General features: G+C 44.1%; 1 long non-coding RNA gene across 5 annotated transcripts; it reads left to right on the forward strand.

The window, feature by feature from the left end:
- The first annotated feature begins 7,563 nt into the window (after positions 1 to 7,563).
- Positions 7,564 to 10,249, forward strand: LOC121708400. 5 transcript variants are annotated; one of them, XR_006031633.1, is made up of 6 exons: positions 7,564 to 7,733; positions 8,512 to 8,626; positions 8,760 to 8,859; positions 9,105 to 9,174; positions 9,292 to 9,424; positions 9,784 to 10,249. It is a non-coding gene; the product is annotated as an uncharacterized LOC121708400 (long non-coding RNA). The 5 variants fall into 5 exon arrangements; XR_006031635.1 differs by lacking the exon at positions 8,512 to 8,626; XR_006031632.1 differs by lacking the exon at positions 7,564 to 7,733 and having other exon boundaries at positions 8,022 to 8,626.
- The last annotated feature ends 7,277 nt before the right edge of the window (positions 10,250 to 17,526 follow it).

Consider the following 17,526-nt stretch of genomic DNA (forward strand, 5'->3'; position numbering starts at 1 on the left):
AAAATGAGGCGAGATGTGAAAAGGACTACCCAGGCATAGGAGCCAGAGTAGCAAGGAAAACACACCGCCTCTATGAAATACCAGAAGACGTAGAGTTTGAATGCTTTGAAGTACCCCCCAATGAAGGCATGGTCAGAAGAAGCGCGAAGGATGTAGGAGCATTTGAAGGACGCTGCACAGCAAAGTGGGTCCGTGAATCCACCAGCTACTTGTTTCGCCTAGTAGAGAGGAGCGAGAGCGGGAAGAGGATTGGAGTCAAAGCAAACATCACGATGTTGGGTGGAAACTGGATGAACGAACGGGATATTCCGCTGGCAGACTTATGGTGGGCCTGTGGAAGACAATGGGGACTGCGAAACACCCTTCCGAAATACTGGAGGGGAAGGTGTGCAAGGGTCACCCTGGCCCAGCAAACCTACATAGTCCCCTGGTCAGAATGTAACTCAACGTTGAACTCGACCGGCCCAGGGCACAACCAGCAGACACCCGTGGAAGGGAAACTGAGGAGAAGTCGAAGGGACGCCAACGGTGGAGTATATATGGACATGTTCGGACAGCCCCACAACGTCCCGAGACAGTTCAAAGCACGAGACGAGGTGCTCGCCGGATTTGAAGCCGCCATCCCCGTCTACGGAGCATCCATAGGCATCGCCAAGAACGTTCAATGGATCAACTACATCCACTACAACGCCCTACGGTTCATGAATGCCACAGTGGAGGCGTTCAGCGCGCTTGATAGAAGGCTGAACGCCACCACAAAAATGGCAATGGAAACCAGGATAGCAGTGGACTGGATATTGGCAAAGGAAGGTGGAGTGTGCGCAATCGTCGGAACAGACTCATGCTGTACGTACGTCCCAGGTGAAGGCGAGAACATGGATGACTTCACGAACGCGATGAACAGGCTCAAGGCCGTCAACAAGGAGGCCCACGAGAACTCTGGATTGGCACCGACATTTGCGGGACTCCCGGATATTTTTGCCCCCGTAACCAAGTGGCTAACGGACACCTTTGGGTCATGGGGGGGTAAGATTGTAGCATTTCTGGGAAAATTACTGTTTGGAGCAGCCTTAGTGGTAGGAATGTTTTGCTGTATTACTCAATGTTGTGGTAAGGGTTGCTCCAAGGTGGTCGCTAGACAACTAGTGGTCCAAAATATAAGGATGCCCTGGGACGAGGAGGATGCGAGTGAAAGGATCCTTTTAGTACAAACTAGTGTGAGACGAATAATGGAAAGCGAATTCAGCGAGGGTTATATAATGGAGAGCGACGGGCAGGAGTTTCCTCCCCCGGAGTTTCCCCTCCCGAATATATACGAGTAGGGGTGGGGTCCTGCGAGTCACCCACCTCTACACACACACTGACGCACACTCACATACACAACACTGACAGGTAATTCACAAGGCATGTGACTGCACGCCCAGGTGACAGAGTCAAAGGGTACTAGAGTCAAGGGGTATTATGGGCTGTGACCTGATACGAATGGGTCGCCTTAAGTGATCTTGATTCAATTTTACATCTTAGCGCTTCGCTATACATAGACGGTAACTTAAGTTTTATGGAGGTGTAGCCCTCCAATGCAAGGCCATCCAAACCTGGATAGATGTAACCAAAGCTTGCTACCAGAAGTAATCACCTCACCCCAAGTTACCGCGCGTCGGACCTGGCCCGCCTAGTGGTGTGGCAGGTGTGTGGCGCGGTCAGGGCTCGAGGACGGGTACGACCCCATTGGCCAGCAGGGGCAACCTAAGACAGAGCATGGCGGCCCGTCCCCTCGGTGTAGCGCGCCTGCGGCCGGTGTGCTCACCCATTCTCACGCTAGTGTGAATGCCCGGAGGACTCCGGAGGAGAAAGGGGATGACGTTGCGAGTAACGAAGGGGGGTGTAGTGTGACGCATAGAGGCCGGAAAGGGGCCGTATATACCAGTTACTGCTAAAGAAGCCAGTAGGGGATGAGCAAGCGACGAGTAGGATCATGAAGTTGTTATGTAATTCCGATTTGGCACCGATGGCCGTTGCATGAAATTCTTTTATGCTCAAAGTAACTAGCACATTAGCCGCTTTGGGGACAAATCCGTCTCGGGTCCTAGCCATATGTTCATAACAAGGAATTGGTCCTTCTGTCACTTGATCTGGGCGTTCAGGGCTTGCTTACCGATGTTATTTACTCTCGTAAAGGCAATGATGCCAACACATCTACTAGTTATAAGGTTTAAGATTTTACGTGCGCAATAAGGTTTGTAGTAGTAGACACTATTCCCCTGTAACTCGCTCATGTGCACATAGCCTGAGGTGTCATGACAACATACGAGGTTATGACACACTCCTTTGTTTAAATGATGCTTATGCTGCATAGCGAGGCTAATTTAGCCTCGAAGGGGGGAATATGTGGTGATATTATCTAGACACATTTAATAATGACACAGTTAATAATAATGCTTGTGTGTGTACTGGTCTATTAAGGAGACCTTCCATTTAATATGCAAACATTTACTGGCAGTCTGTGCAGCTGTTATGCAAACAATGTACTGGAACATGTAGTCTGCCTGTTATGCAAACATTTACTGGAAGTCATGAGACTGGAACGGTCAAAAGGCTAAGAGTGGCTGGTATGCAAAACATTTACTGGAAGTCAAAGAGTGGAAATAGAAGGGGCTAGCAGAAAAGGACAAGCAGGGACTTCCAGAGAGAGGAAGTGAAACCAGATGTTGAAGTGACACATAGAACCAAATCAAAACGTACCCTGCCTGGCAACAGATTACACATAGAACCTGGACACATGTATTCTGCCTAGCAACACACATTTTTTAATGTCTATATGAGGAGGAGTTTCCACCAATATCTCAAGTCCCAAAACGCTCTGATTGGCTAAAAGGGGCCTGGTGACGTTCCTGGGGATAGGAACGCCTCTCAGGCCCCTGAGAGTATAAAGGAGAGAGCTCAGGCACATTCAGATCAGATCTCATCGGGGTAGCAGCTGCCACTCACCACTCTATTGCCTGACGGTCCAGTCCTGACGCTGTTAGGATTGTATTATCACTGCAATACGGTGAATAAAGGATCAACAGTCTTCAGCTTCTCTCGTCTTGGTGTTCTCCTTCGGGTCTTTGACATCAGAGTGCTAGTTGGATTGGAGGTTTTTGGAAGTGGATGATTTCCACGACAAAAGTTAAGGACAAACAGAAAGCACCATGGAGGCAAAATCCAGCTGTTAAACTTATAAAAAGAGAGTGTAGGAAGACTGAAAGAAAATGGCGTAAATACAAACTTCAGATCCACTATGAAATCCATAAAGGGATGCTCCGCACATATAACTCTGAAATATGCAAAGCAAGACAGTCCTTTTTTTCAAACATTATCAATAGAAGTTCAAATAACACTCGTATTCTATTTTCAACTGTTGATAAATTAACAAATCCCCCCTCACAATTAGCGCCTGAACTTCTCTCAACTAATAAATGCAATGAGTTTTCATCTTTTTTTAAAGGTAAAATTGACAAAATCAGACTCAACATATCTGCTCAATTACAAATTCAACAACCTGAACTTCCAGCAACAAATAGAGGGAAACTAAACTTAATGTCAGAGTTCAGCTTGATAGACTACGAAACACTTAAAAAAACGGTACAGAATCTCAGCTCTTCCACATGTGTCTTAGACACTCTGCCTACCAATTTCTTCAAAACTGTTTTTCATCTCATAGCGGTGGATGTCCTTCAAATTGTAAATGTATCACTGCTGTCTGGCACTTTTCCTAAGTCACTGAAAACAGCTGTTGTAAAGCCACTTCTCAAGAAGAATAACCTGGATGCCTCCATGCTAAACAATTACAGGCCCATATCCAATCTACCTTTTATTGGCAAAATTATTGAAAAAGTAGTCTTTAATCAATTAACCACCTTCCTAACATCAAATGTGTATTTTGATTACTTTCAGTCTGGTTTTCGGGCAAATCACAGCACTGAAACAGCTCTCATTAAAGTTTCCAATGACATACGCCTCAACACAGATTCAGGTAAAACATCAGTCCTAGTGCTACTGGACCTTAGTGCAGCATTTGACACTGTTGATCACAATATTTTACTACACAGACTAGAACACTGGGTTGGATTTACAGGCATAGTTATCAGCTGGCTAAAATCATATCTACAAGAAAGGAGCTTCTTTGTTGCCATCGGAAACTGTACCTCAACACCAACGTCCTTGACCTGTGGTGTTCCCCAGGGGTCGATCTTAGGGCCACTATTATTCAACCTCTATATGCTCCCACTTGGACAAATCATCCAAAATAACTTGATTTCATATCATAGCTATGCAGATGACACACAAATTTACTTAGCTCTGTCACCAAATGACTATGGTCCTCTTGAATCTATGTGTCAGTGTATAGAACAAATCAACACCTGGATGTCTCAAAATTTTCTTCAGCTGAACAAAGAAAAAACTGAAGTAATTATATTTGGTAAAAAGGAGGAAAGACTTAGGGTTGCCACTCTCCTTGACACAAAAGGGTTGAAGGCAAAGGATACAGTTAAAAATCTTGGTGTATTAATTGACAGTGATCTAAATTTCAACAGCCACATGAAAGCGACAACTAAATCAGCTTTTTACCACCTCAAAAATATTGCCAGACTCAGAGGGCTGATGTCAAAATATGACTTAGAAAAACTCATTCATGCATTTATCTCCAGCAGGGTTGATTACTGCAATGGACTGTTCACAGGCCTTCCTAAAAAGACTATTAAACAGCTTCAGATGATACAAAATGCAGCAGCTAGGATTCTAACAAAAACTAAAATAACTGACCACATTTGTCACGTCCTTGCCTGGCTGCTCGGTGACCACGCCCCCTGTTCCTAATGAACCTCCACTTCCTCGTTCTCACTCCCCAGAGTACTAATTGGGCACACCTGTGCGGACTCCCATATAAACATCCCCTCTGCCACAGTTGGTCACCGGGCGTCGTCGAAAGTGGCTCCTAGTTTCTCTGCTCCTGCGGTTTCGCAAGTCCTTTCCTTGGTGAACCTTTTCCTGTGGTTTCTTGGACTATTTCGAAAGTTTCTCAGTTTTCCTTGGACTCTGTTTTTGGATTCTGGTGGATACAACTCCCTATTTAAGTTGAGTACTCTCTGGTTTTTAATCATCGAGTTGTTACTTTGTATTTCTGTTGCACTTTGTTTATTCGAGAGTTTTGACATATTTTATTTGTACTTTGTGATTCCTCTGAGCTTTTTGCTACATTATCTTCTGTGCGTTTGGATTTTTGTGTTCTTTTGTGACTTTGATTCTGAACTCTGGTCTACTGCTACAACTTCTGTGTGGATCTGCCCTAGTCAACCCTGTGCAAATAAAAGCCTGGTCCTTGCAACTAATTCCCTGTTCGCCTTTCTCTCGAGTGATTTCCTGACAGAATGCCCGGTCAAAACTGACATGGACCAGGCAGCTGGCCCAGCTCTGGAGCAGTTTCAAGGGCTGGTGGACGAACTCCGTCGAACGCTCATAGCGACCACACATCCTGCTCCACCAAATCCGCCGAGTCCTATGGCGAACCCAGCTACTTACTCAGGTGATCCTGCAGAGTGCAATGGATTTCTTCTTCAGTGTTCACTCGCCCTGGAGATGCAAGCCAGCCGCTATCCCACTGAGCGTGCCCAGATAGCATATGTCATCAGTCTGCTTCGAGGCCAAGCGCTACAATGGGCAGAGGGTGTCTGGAACCGGGGAGGGACTACCATTGCGACCCTCAATAATTTTGTTACCCATTTTAAGGAGGTATTTGCATTGCCTCAAGGAGATTCCACTATACAGCAGAGACTGTATCAACTCCTCCAGGGTAGGAGTCCCATTACAGAATATGCACTCCAGTTCCGTACCCTGGCAGCCGTCAGTGGTTGGAACGAAGCGGCTCTTATCACAGCCTTCCGACTGTTTCTGCTCTCCTAGACTCGGAGTCAGCGGGCAACTTCATCTCAGGGTCCTTATGCCGCCGTCTCCGGCTCGCCACCTCACCCAACCCGAACGCCTGCTCCGTTCAGTCCATCACGGGGAAGCCCCTAGGAGGAGGCATCATAAAGGAGATGGTGGGTCCCATCAAGCTGCAGGTGGGGCTCTTCCACAAGGAGTCCATCTCCTTCCTGGTCTTAGAGGACTCAATGGCTGAACTAATTCTGGGAAGACCCTGGCTAATTCATCATTCTCCAGTTGTGTGTTGGAAGACTGGAGACATATTGTGTTGGAGTTCACACTGCTTCCAGAACTGTCTGACTGATCTACCTCGACGTTTATTCCAAGAGACCACCGATTACCTTCCTTTGCATGCTACATCTGTGGAGAGTCCACGGGAAAATATCAGGGTTTCCCTTCCACCTCAGTACCACCAGTTCCATGACGTATTCTGCCCAGTAAGAGCCTCACAACTACTTCCTCACCGCCCATGGGACTGCGCCATTGATCTTCTGCCAGGTGAGCCAGTGCCCAGAGCACTGGGTGAAAAGGCTCTGAATCAGGGGATATACTGACCGGATATTTTTTATGACATGCAGCATATCAGGAGCATCTTTGATCATATCCTGAGTTTTTAAGAATCAGTGAAAATATTGATTTATTTTGACTCCTGATATGCCAATGAGATATCAGGGGTATGCATACCCAAATCACAAGTCACACACACCATTTCTGGATATCTTTGGGTGGGTCTCCACCCTTGGATAGGCTTAGGCTATCATATTAGATAATTAGGCAGATCTTGGGCCTAGGCTAAGTCATGCATGCCCTACGCCCAAAACGTACCATAAAACATCACTGAGGCTATTTGCCGTTTGATTTCTATCTAATTTCGGGACATTCAAAAATAGACTATTTACAGTGTAAAGACTACCTTTTTCAGGTCAAGGCTAGCCTACTTACCTAATTATTTTGGTTATGGTTCAATTTCAATGATATCTTTGAGATTTTATAGTTGCTATAGTCTGTAGGTCTAGCCTACTTTTTATGTATAATATGCATGAGATCTGTTGGAGGAATAAAGTCCACATTTTAAATGATCTGCTTTCCCCTTGTCCCCAATGCTGTCTGCCAAAACGAATTCGGTTCAGCTGGAGTTGCCACATTACAACAATACAAAGTTAAATTTAACAGTAGCCTAAACAATTTGAAGTAGGCCTACATTAAGAAGAATAGCAATAATAAACAACAATTCAATCAATAGCCTATAATGAAAATAAATACATACTATATGCTACAAACCATAACACATAAGAAAGGCTTATTAAACTTGTTAAATTAAGTCGTTAATTTCATACTATTTTAACATTACAAGCTTCCTTGTGGGCCAATGTAACAATGGATCAATCATGTTGTAACTTGTCAAACGTGGGTGACTGATAAACCAATGTTGATTTAATTAAGGAACAAGGCTTCAAATGAAATTGACGTCAAACTATATGAGAACCAATAATGTTAATCAGAATAGTAGTAATAGCCCACTTGGCTACTATGTTTTGACACTTCTACAAAATCAGTTTGGTAGTCATTTTAATGTAACTAAAATATGCAGGCCACGATTTCTTATGCTTTGCCTCTCGATAAGCGCATGCGCACACACAGCATACCCATCCCCCACCCCTGACTGACTTTTCAACGAACTCCTTGCCACTGGTGGTGACTTCAACCGTCACTTTTCTGTCATGCATCTGATGGCAAGCTGTACAAACTCTGCCGTCATCATATCCAAGGTAAGAACTACAGTACTTTTGTATGCCAATTGAAAACTGGAATTAATTAGTTAAATACTGTTTTTAGCATTAATGTTAACCAAAACCGTTTGTTAACCGTCATGTTAGAATCAGCTAACGTTTGCTAGCTTGCGAGCTAACATCGCTAACGTTAGCTCGCACGCTAGCTGTTAATGTTAACTTTTCCAATAACTAACTTTACTATTGTGTGGAATATCTGGAATGGTAGTAATATCATATTCAACAATAAGTCTGTCTGAGATTTCGTTATGGATGCAAAGTTTTAGTTTGAATGAAATGGCCAAGGCTATCAGGCACGAGTAGGTTAGCTAACCTAGCTATAACTTCTAGAAGCTACATTTATAGTGGCTGCTAATAACTATGCAGGCTAACGTGAACAGGGGGTTGACGCACCTCAATATGATGCCGACAAGTGAAGGGATCTTTAGTTTGTGAAGGGTAACGTATAGTGTTATATTAAGCCATCCTTACACCAGAAGACTTGACCAGATTTGGGTAAGATTATTGAAAGATTGTAGTCTTTTGAGTAAAGCTTGAAAGCCAAATCTTGTCAAAGGTTTCTGATGTATGGGTAGCATTAGGCAAAATGTTCTTCATTTCATAGCCCTTATTTGGTTGTACCTGACTTGTGCCAAGGCATGTGTTTATTTAAGATGCATGTGAGGGCATTAGTGCTTCAGTGATAGTCTTTTCACGTTATGTGTAAGCTTATTTTGCAATTTATTAATCTTAATTTCCCTCTGTTCTCTGTTTGCAGGCAGTGAGTTGTGAGGACTGATTCCCTGAGAACACTGAGTGCATTCTGGAATATTCCAAATGTGTGCCACTTCCATACAAAATAAGTTTCAATCCCGCAAGAGTTCACTCACCAGGTAGAGACAGACAGACAGACACACACACGTAGAATAGCAAATAACATTATAATGTGTGTGCATGTATTTGTGTCTGTTGCTGTGTTTAGTTTATCCCCTTTTTTCATGTGTCTGTTTGTTGTTATGACTGTAGTGGGCTCCATCAACAGACCAGGGCAAAGTCGGTCTGTCCTGCTACTACTACATGCTACTTGACTATGTCTGGAAGCCATGGCTGCTGCCCTCAACATGCTGTAAGTGTTTGTGTGTTTTGAATGAGGGCTATGTCACTCTGCACACTCTAATTTGTTTGACAAATGTGCAATGTAATGCATTAATACAGGAACTAATCGTCATTATTGTCGTTTTTAATAATAGTCTTGAATTTTGAAGTTTAGCCATGTTTACCATTATGTTGGTGGTAATGTAAATAATGTGTTGAATATATGCCAAACTGAGCATAATCATAATTTAGTTAAATCTTATTTTCTATTTACAGAAACTGAAACCCTCACAAATAAACTGATATCAATAATTAACATTGATGGTGGCAAGGGTGCCTTAATAAGGTAATTATCATTTTTGTTTGAACACCTGATTGACTTACCAACTTATTTTTTAATGTTTGATTTTTATCTTAATCAACAATAACATAATGTATAGCAATTGCTGTTTTATTTTTTTAGGTGCCATCCAGCAAGTCCCAGCCTGGAGCCAGAGGCTGGCACTGCCCTTCAGATGGGGGAGGATCTATGTTAGGCATCAGAAAGGTGGTTTAAGCAAGAAGGAAAGAGCTTCTGCAGACAGTGTTGCAATTAGGTATGATACTTTTGGAAATTGATCTTAATGCCTTAATTAGGAAAAATCCAACCTTTAAGGACAGCAATTTTCTTTGTGAATGAATAATGTATCGTAAATAAATAAGTGTTCCTTAAAGGTTGGATTTTCTCTTTTTTTTTATTAAGGCATTAAGATCAGATGATTTTTAAATGTATGTGTATGCTAAGGTTATGTAAACTTATGAGCACAACTGTAATACATATCTCCATTACTTCTAACTATTGCACCTGACGTCTAGGCTGCTATTGTGGGTTTGCTTTTATTTGTCACACAAGCTGAGTTAATTATATTCACGGACAGGGTCAATTGTAACATATACTTTCTTTCTCTTTTTACAGACACCTGACTTTTACTGTCAAAGGGACCATCAGAGCACCTCTCCCTACCATCTATACCAGAAGAGTACGGACAAGGGCCCAAAATGTTTTAAAGGACGTTGCACGCCCAGACCATGGACTGTTTAAACCACTGTGATCAAGCAGAAGTCTCTGTTCTCACTCGAGGCAGGTCATTGAGAGGGGGCGAGTGTCACTGCGTAAGCCCCCTACTGCAGACGAGAAAGCCGTGTTGATTTGAATATTGATTGATAAATACAATAAAGGCCATGTAACAAATTTTATTGCCTGTCGTACAGTATATGAATTTTCATGGTAAAGTAAAATAAGTCATTGGGATTTAGCAGGTGTAAGTAAATAATGTAATTAAGTGTATGTAAAATTAATGTGAAATATTATTTAAGTTAAAGATGCACAATAAGCTCAGTGATGGTTATGTACTATCTCACATTTAAAACCATTACATAAATCACCATATATAAATCACATGTCAATCACAATCAGATTAAAGCCTATCGAAGAGCAAATAAAGGCATACACATAAATGCCTGCAAAATTAGCTGTGTCTGGCAGTATATGGGCTGTATATGCGTAGTCCCATGTTTGACATATCAGGGGGTATATGGGAACAAGAACAAGAGGTGTCCGGGGTCATATAAGTAGCTAATACTTGAAACATGGATCATATCAGGTGAGAATATGAAGTCTGGATATCTTGCATGTCGTCGCAGTCCCATTCAGGACTTTTGATATGCTCCTGATATGGCAATTGGCACTAAAATATCAGGAGCATATCAACCAATATATTTCCTGATATTACACATATCAGGAAATATATCACTATGAATATTCCCTGATTCAGAGCCTTTTCACCCAGTGGAGGTAAAGTGTATCCGTTGTCACTTCCAGAACAGAAGGCCATGGAGGAGTACATAGAAGAAGCCCTCAAACAAGGTTATATCCGTCCCTCAACGTCCACTGCTGCTTCCAGTTTCTTTTTTGTGCCCAAGAGGGATGGAGGGCTTCGTCCATGCATAGACTACCGGGCCCTGAACAAAATAACGGTCAAGTTTCGATATCCCCTTCCCCTCGTTCCAGCAGCCCTAGAACTCCTCAGAGGTGCCAAGATCTTTACAAAGCTGGATTTACGGAGTGCCTATAACCTGATTCGGATCAGAGAAGGGGACGAGTGGCCATTACGAGTACTTAGTGATGCCCTATGGGCTCGCTAACGCCCCCTCTGTTTTTCAGGGCTACATGAAGGAGGTACTCCGAGATTTTCTGCACCGTTTTGTGATGGTGTACATTGATGACATCTTGATCTATTCTAGCTCAGAGGAAGTACATTTTGATCATGTGTCCCAAGTGTTGCAGAGGCTCCGAGACCACCAGCTTTTCCTAAAAGCTGAGAAGTGCTCCTTTGGGACTTCTGAGGTTCCATTCCTGGGTTACAACATCGGCCCGGAAGGAGTGTGTATGGACGAGGGAAAGGTTAAAGCTGTGCGACAGTGGCCTGCGCCTACCTCCATCAAGGAGCTACAGCGATTCCTGGGGTTTGCCAATTTTTATAGACGCTTTATTGGTAACTACAGCATGATCACTGCACCACTGACCTCTCTCTTAAAGGGCAAACCCAAGACCCTCAGTTGGAATCCCAGGGCGCAGATGGCTTTCCAGGATCTCCAGACAGCATTCACCTCAGCCCCCATCCTTCAACACCCGGATCCAGAGAAGCCGTTCATCGTGGAGGTAGATGCTTCTACCACAGGGGTGGGCGCAGTCCTTTCTCAGCAGCAAGGGACATCTTCTCGCCTCCTGCCATGTGCCTTCTATTCCCGGAAGCTCACCCCAGCGGAGCAAAATTATGATATTGGCAACCGGGAGCTCCTCGCCATCAAGCTGGCTCTGGAGGAGTGGCGCCACTGGCTGGAGGGGGCCAAGTATCCCTTCAAGATTTTGACGGACCACAAGAATCTTGCGTACCTGAGAGAGGCAAAGCGGCTGAATCCCAGACAGGCCAGGTGGGCCCTTTTCTTTACTAGATTTAATTTTCTACCGTCCTGGGTCTCGTAACATCAAGGCTGACGCACTGTCCAGGATCCATGCTGCAGATGATCTCGAGGAAACTCCCACATGTATTGTCCCCTCCGAGAAGATCGTGGGGGCCATCCAGTGGGCCTTGGATGACGAGATTCAAGAAAGGAACAGCTCCCAGCCTGCTCTGCCGGGGACTCCCGTCCATGCCATGTACGTCCCTCCTGACCTGCGCACTCAAGTTATTGAGATGGTACACTCCTCACTGGGCACTGGCCACCCGGGGGCCAACCAAACCCTCTTGTTGCTGCAACAGAAGTATTGGTGGCCTGGCATCAGCCGGGATGTCAGGAGATTCGTTGCAGGCTGTGCGACCTGTGCCATGGCAAAAAGCCCACGCCACTTGCCTGCAGGAAAGCTCCTCCCACTGCCCATTCCACGTCGGCCATGGTCACACCTGGGTTTGGACTTCATCACAGACCTCCCTAACTCCCTGGGTAACACTTGTGTTTTAGTTGTTGTTGATCGGTTTTCCAAATAATGTAAATTGTTTCCCCTGACAAAGCTTCCTAGTGCTAAGGAGACCGCTGATTTAGTGTTTTATAAAGTGTTTACATATTATGGACTGCCGGAAGACATAGTATCAGACAGAAGACCTCAGTTCACGTCTCATTTTTGGAAAGCTTTCTTCTCTCGTTTAGGTGTGACCGTGAGCCTGACCTCTGGATACCACCCTCAGGCAAATGGGCAGACGGAGAGAAAGGTTCAGGAGATCTCACGTTTCCTGCGGGCCTTCTGCTCACAACACCAGCAAAGTTGGAGCGAGTTCCTCCCCTGGGCCGAGTACGCACAAAATTCCCTGATCCAGCCAACCACGGGCCTCACCCCGTTCCAGTGCGTACTCGGCCGCCAACCACCACTGTTCCCCTGGACAATTGAGCCATCTGACGTCCCGGCGGTAGATGACTGGATCCGGCAGAGTGAGAGGGTCTGGGGTAGAGCCTTTTGTCACCTCCAGAGGGCAGTGCGCCGACACCAACGCTATGCAGACATCCGCCGCTCCACTACTCCAGACCTCACCGTGGGACGGAGGGTCTGGCTGTCCACGCGTGATATCCGCCTACGACTACCTTCTAAGACGCTAAGTCCCAGATTTGTTGGCCCCTTTCAAATTGTGCAGCAGGTCACTCCTGTCACGTACAGGCTTCAACTGCCCTCGAATTGGAGGATTCACCCTACGTTCCATGTCTCTTTGTTGAAAGCCTATGTTCCTCCTGTTTCCTCAGAGTCGGGCTCGGGCGTGGAACCTCCTGTGCCGCTCCTGACTGAGGATGGGCCAATCTATGCCGTGAAGGACATCCTGGATTCCCGGCGCCGTAGGGGTCGTCTCGAGTACCTGGTCGATTGGGAAAGCTACAGACCAGAGGATCGTTCCTGGGTGCTCCGAGACGATGTCCTGGACCCGACCTTGCTTCGCGAGTTCCACCAGCATCATCCGGATCGCCCAGCTCCGCGAGGTCGGGGCCGACCACGGCGCCGGGCACGGCATCCCTCAGGAGCGGCCCCTGGAGGGGGGGGGGTAATGTCACGTCCTTGCCTGGCTGCTCGGTGACCACGCCCCCTGTTCCTAATGAACCTCCACTTCCTCGTTATCACTCCCCAGAGTACTAATTGGGCACACCTGTGCGGACTCCCATATAAACATCCCCTCTGCCACAGTTGGTCACCTGGCGTCGTCAAAAGTGGCTCCTAGTTTCTCTGCTCCTGCGGTTTCTCAAGTCCTTTCCTTGGTGAACCTTTTCCTGTGGTTTCTTGGACTATTTCGAAAGTTTCTCAGTTTTCCTTGGACTCTGTTTTTGGATTCTGGTGGATACAACTCCCTATTTAAGTTGAGTAGTCTCTGGTTTTTCATCATCGAGTTGTTACTTTGTATTTCTGTTGCACTTTGTTTATTCGAGAGTTTTGACATATTTTATTTGTACTTTGTGATTCCTCTGAGCTTTTTGCTACATTATCTTCTGTGCGTTTGGATTTTTGTATTCTTTTGTGACTTTGATTCTGAACTCTGGTCTACTGCTACGACTTCTGTGTGGATCTGCCCTAGTCAACCCTGTGCAAATAAAAGCCTGGTCCTTGCAACTAATTCCCTGTTCGCCTTTCTCTCTCGAGTGATTCCCTGACAACATTACTCCAATTCTTAAGTCCTTGCACTGGCTTCCAGTAAGTCACAGAATTGACTTTAAAGCTCTATTGCTTGTTTATAAATCAGTAAATGGAGCAGGACCTAAATACCTGTCAGACATGCTTCAGCAGTACACACCTTCTCGTCCTCTCAGGTCCCAGGTGAAAAACCTGCTAGTAAAACCTACTATTAGAACTAAACATGGTGAAGCAGCTTTTAGCTCAGCTCAGTAGGCTCAGTTGTGGAATCAACTTTCGGATGACATCAAAAAGGCCCCAACTGTAGCCAGTTTTAAATCTAGACTTAAGACCAAACTGTTCTCAGATGCTGTCTGCTAACTGTGCCGAGTTACAAATTCTGAATCTGCCTTGATAATTAGTCTACTTTCTTTTATTACTTTTTTTTACTACTTTTGCCTTTGTTTTTTGCTTACTAATTATCCTTTATTTTTAAATTATTTTACCTTGTGTTTTATGTTTTCTTTTCATTATGATCTTTACCTTTTATATTCTTTGACTATATTTCCCTTCTATGCTTTTTATTTGTTATTATTGTTTGGTTTTGTTTATGTAAAGCACATTGAATGACCTCTGTGTATGAAATGCGCTATATAAATAAACTTGACTTGACAACCAACTAAACTTCTCAGATCATGTTGCCCGGTCATGCCGTTTCGCACTCTACAACATACGGAAAATCAGGACTTACTTGACTCAAGATGCTACCCAACTTCTGGTTCAGGCAATAGTCATCTCACGACTCGACTACTGCAACGCCCTCCTGACAGGTCTCCCAGCCTGCGCAGTGAAACCACTTCAGATGATCCAGAACGCGGCGGCGCGCCTTGTCTACAACCAACCCAAAAGGGCACATGTTACCCCGCTGCTCATCCAGCTACACTGGCTACCTATGGCGGCCCACATCAAATTCAAGGCTCTAACGCTTGCCTACAAAGTAGTCTCCGGTTCTGCTCCCACCTACTTGAATGCCCTCATACAGACATACTGTACGATACCTCCAGACCGCTGCACTCCTCAGACGAACGACGTCTAGCTCTACCACCGGTACGCTCAAGCCAATCCAAACTTTTCTCATCTGTTGTTCCTCGTTGGTGGAACACACTGCCAGTTCCTACAAGGGCAGGGACATCCCTCTCCATTTTCAAAAAACTCCTGAAGACCCAGCTCTTTAGAGAACATCTCCTCTCATAGCAACACTTACAACAAGTCTTGCTGATCCTAGCACTCACCAGCCGTCTTAAACTGACACGTAACTGTTAAAAACAGCACTCACTGATGCACTTATTCTTACTGTACTCTAATGTTTTTTAAATTGTCCTAAAATTGTTGAGAATTGCTCTAAAACTTAAACTGTTTACCATGTTAGTCGCTTTGGATGCGTCAGCCAAATGTAATGTAATGTAATGTAATTCTGGACACCTATGAAGTAGATCTGGTAAAAAAGTTTAATCACTGTTCCATATCAATGCTCTTTTGAATGGGCACTATAGTAACGATAGCAAATGTAGGTTGAACTAGAAAGCAGGCTTGTGGAATCAACTAAACAAGCTACCTACCCACTGTTATCACTCAGTGATAGTGAAAGAGGAAGTACAAACTAAAGAAGTCGGTTTAACTTTAAACTGGATGTTTTCTTTGTTTGCCTATACATACATGAGTGGCATCTGGGGGATAAGCGATATAACAGCCTTCGAGATGTCCTTGATGTCATCAGAAATGGACTTGGTGGAGGCACTTCGCATCGTGGAGTTCTTGGCCACTGCCTCATTGATTAATTCCGTATATTGGGACACCTTGATAGCCTTACAATATAAGGACACACATTTGTTTTTGTTATTAAATAGTTATTAAAGTTATTGTTATTAAAAATATTTTGGTGTTGAATAACTGGCAACACACCTTCTGTACACTTAGGATTGTGTAGCGAAATATCTACAGTGCATAGCCTAAGCACTAACTACATTCAGTAAATTCCTTAGATGAATACTTTACAGAAATGCTGTATTAGCATACATTTATCAAATAAAGAACTTGTAGGCAATAACATTATCATCATAATTTCATCATGACAAGTTTCAAACAGATCAGAGGTTTCTATGTTTTTTTAAGAATGTTTAGGTAGGTTAGGATAGGTTATGTTAATGGTCTTTTAGCAGAAGCTTTTGTCCAAAATTACTTACAATGACATCAATACAAAAATGAATAATGGACTGAATTGAATTTAAAACTAGACTCTGTAAGGGTAACTAATTGGTTACATAGAAGGTAAACACATGACTTTTAGGATGCTGAAGATCCAAAAACTATCGCATTATGGCAGTAAAAGAGCATTTTAAGGCATCAGAGGGATACTTTCTAACTGCTGACATGTTCTTGGTCTGTCACAATATGCCACTTACAGAGGACACATAGAGCTCAACCACACACAGATGCAGCACCTGCATGGAAACATTCTCTCTTTCTCAATATCTTCCTCTCTATCTCCTCCTCTTCCTCTCTCTCTCTCTCTCTATCCCCTCCTATCTCTCTCTCTCTCTCTCTCTCTCTCTCTCTATCTCTCTCTTTCTCTCTCTCCTCCTCTCTTTCGCACCTTTTCTGCCTTTGTCAACTGCCTTCACTGGTTCTTGTCCCGCACTGTCCTCTACTTAAGTTCAGTATAAAGCACGCAGTATCAGAGCACAACAGTGAGACCAGATCAGGGCCATTGCAGCGATCAGTGGAGACTCTTTTCCCTTAGAAGTGACCAGGACTCTATAACACCAACAGGTTACTGAGCCAGACTCTTCATCTAAGGACCAAGATACAAGACCTGACCAAGTGAGTAACAAAGGAAAAAAGAGTAACGTGGATCACATTTTGAGTGATGCATTTGTGTGACATCCATGCCCGTGGCAATGTCTTTCTAAAGTTTCAGCATAGCCTACAACTATTGATGTGAATCCGTTCAAATACTCTAAGAGCTTCCCCAACTGCATTATAAACACTTATCCCTCGGAGATAAGATATTGTTTAGTTATTGGCTGGTAAGGTGGCTTTTAATTCTGGACACCTATGAAGTAGATCTGGTAAAACAGTTAAATCACTGTTCCATATCAATGCTCTTTTGAATGGGCACTATAACAACTATAATAGTAAGTGATGGTTGAACTAGGAAGCAGGCTTCATAACAATGGAATCAACTAAACAACCTACCCACTGTTATCATTGTCAGTAACCAGATAGAGAAAGAGAAAGTAGTACAACAAACTGAAGAAGTCGGTTTAATTTTAAACTGGATGTTTCCTTTGTTTGCCTGCATACATGAGTGGCAACTGGGGGATAAGCGATATAACAGCCTTCGAGATGTCCTTGATGTCATCAGAAATGGACTTGGCAGAGGCACTTCACATCGTGGAGTTCTTTGCCTCTGCCTCATTGATTAATTCAGTATATTGGGACACCTTGGCATACTTATTCATACTATAAGGACATACATTTGTTTTTGTTATTAAATAGTAATTCAAAAATATA

Source organism: Alosa sapidissima, chromosome 5 (genome assembly GCF_018492685.1).
Source record: "Alosa sapidissima isolate fAloSap1 chromosome 5, fAloSap1.pri, whole genome shotgun sequence".
In the NCBI taxonomy this organism is placed as follows: Eukaryota; Metazoa; Chordata; class Actinopteri; order Clupeiformes; family Clupeidae; genus Alosa; species Alosa sapidissima.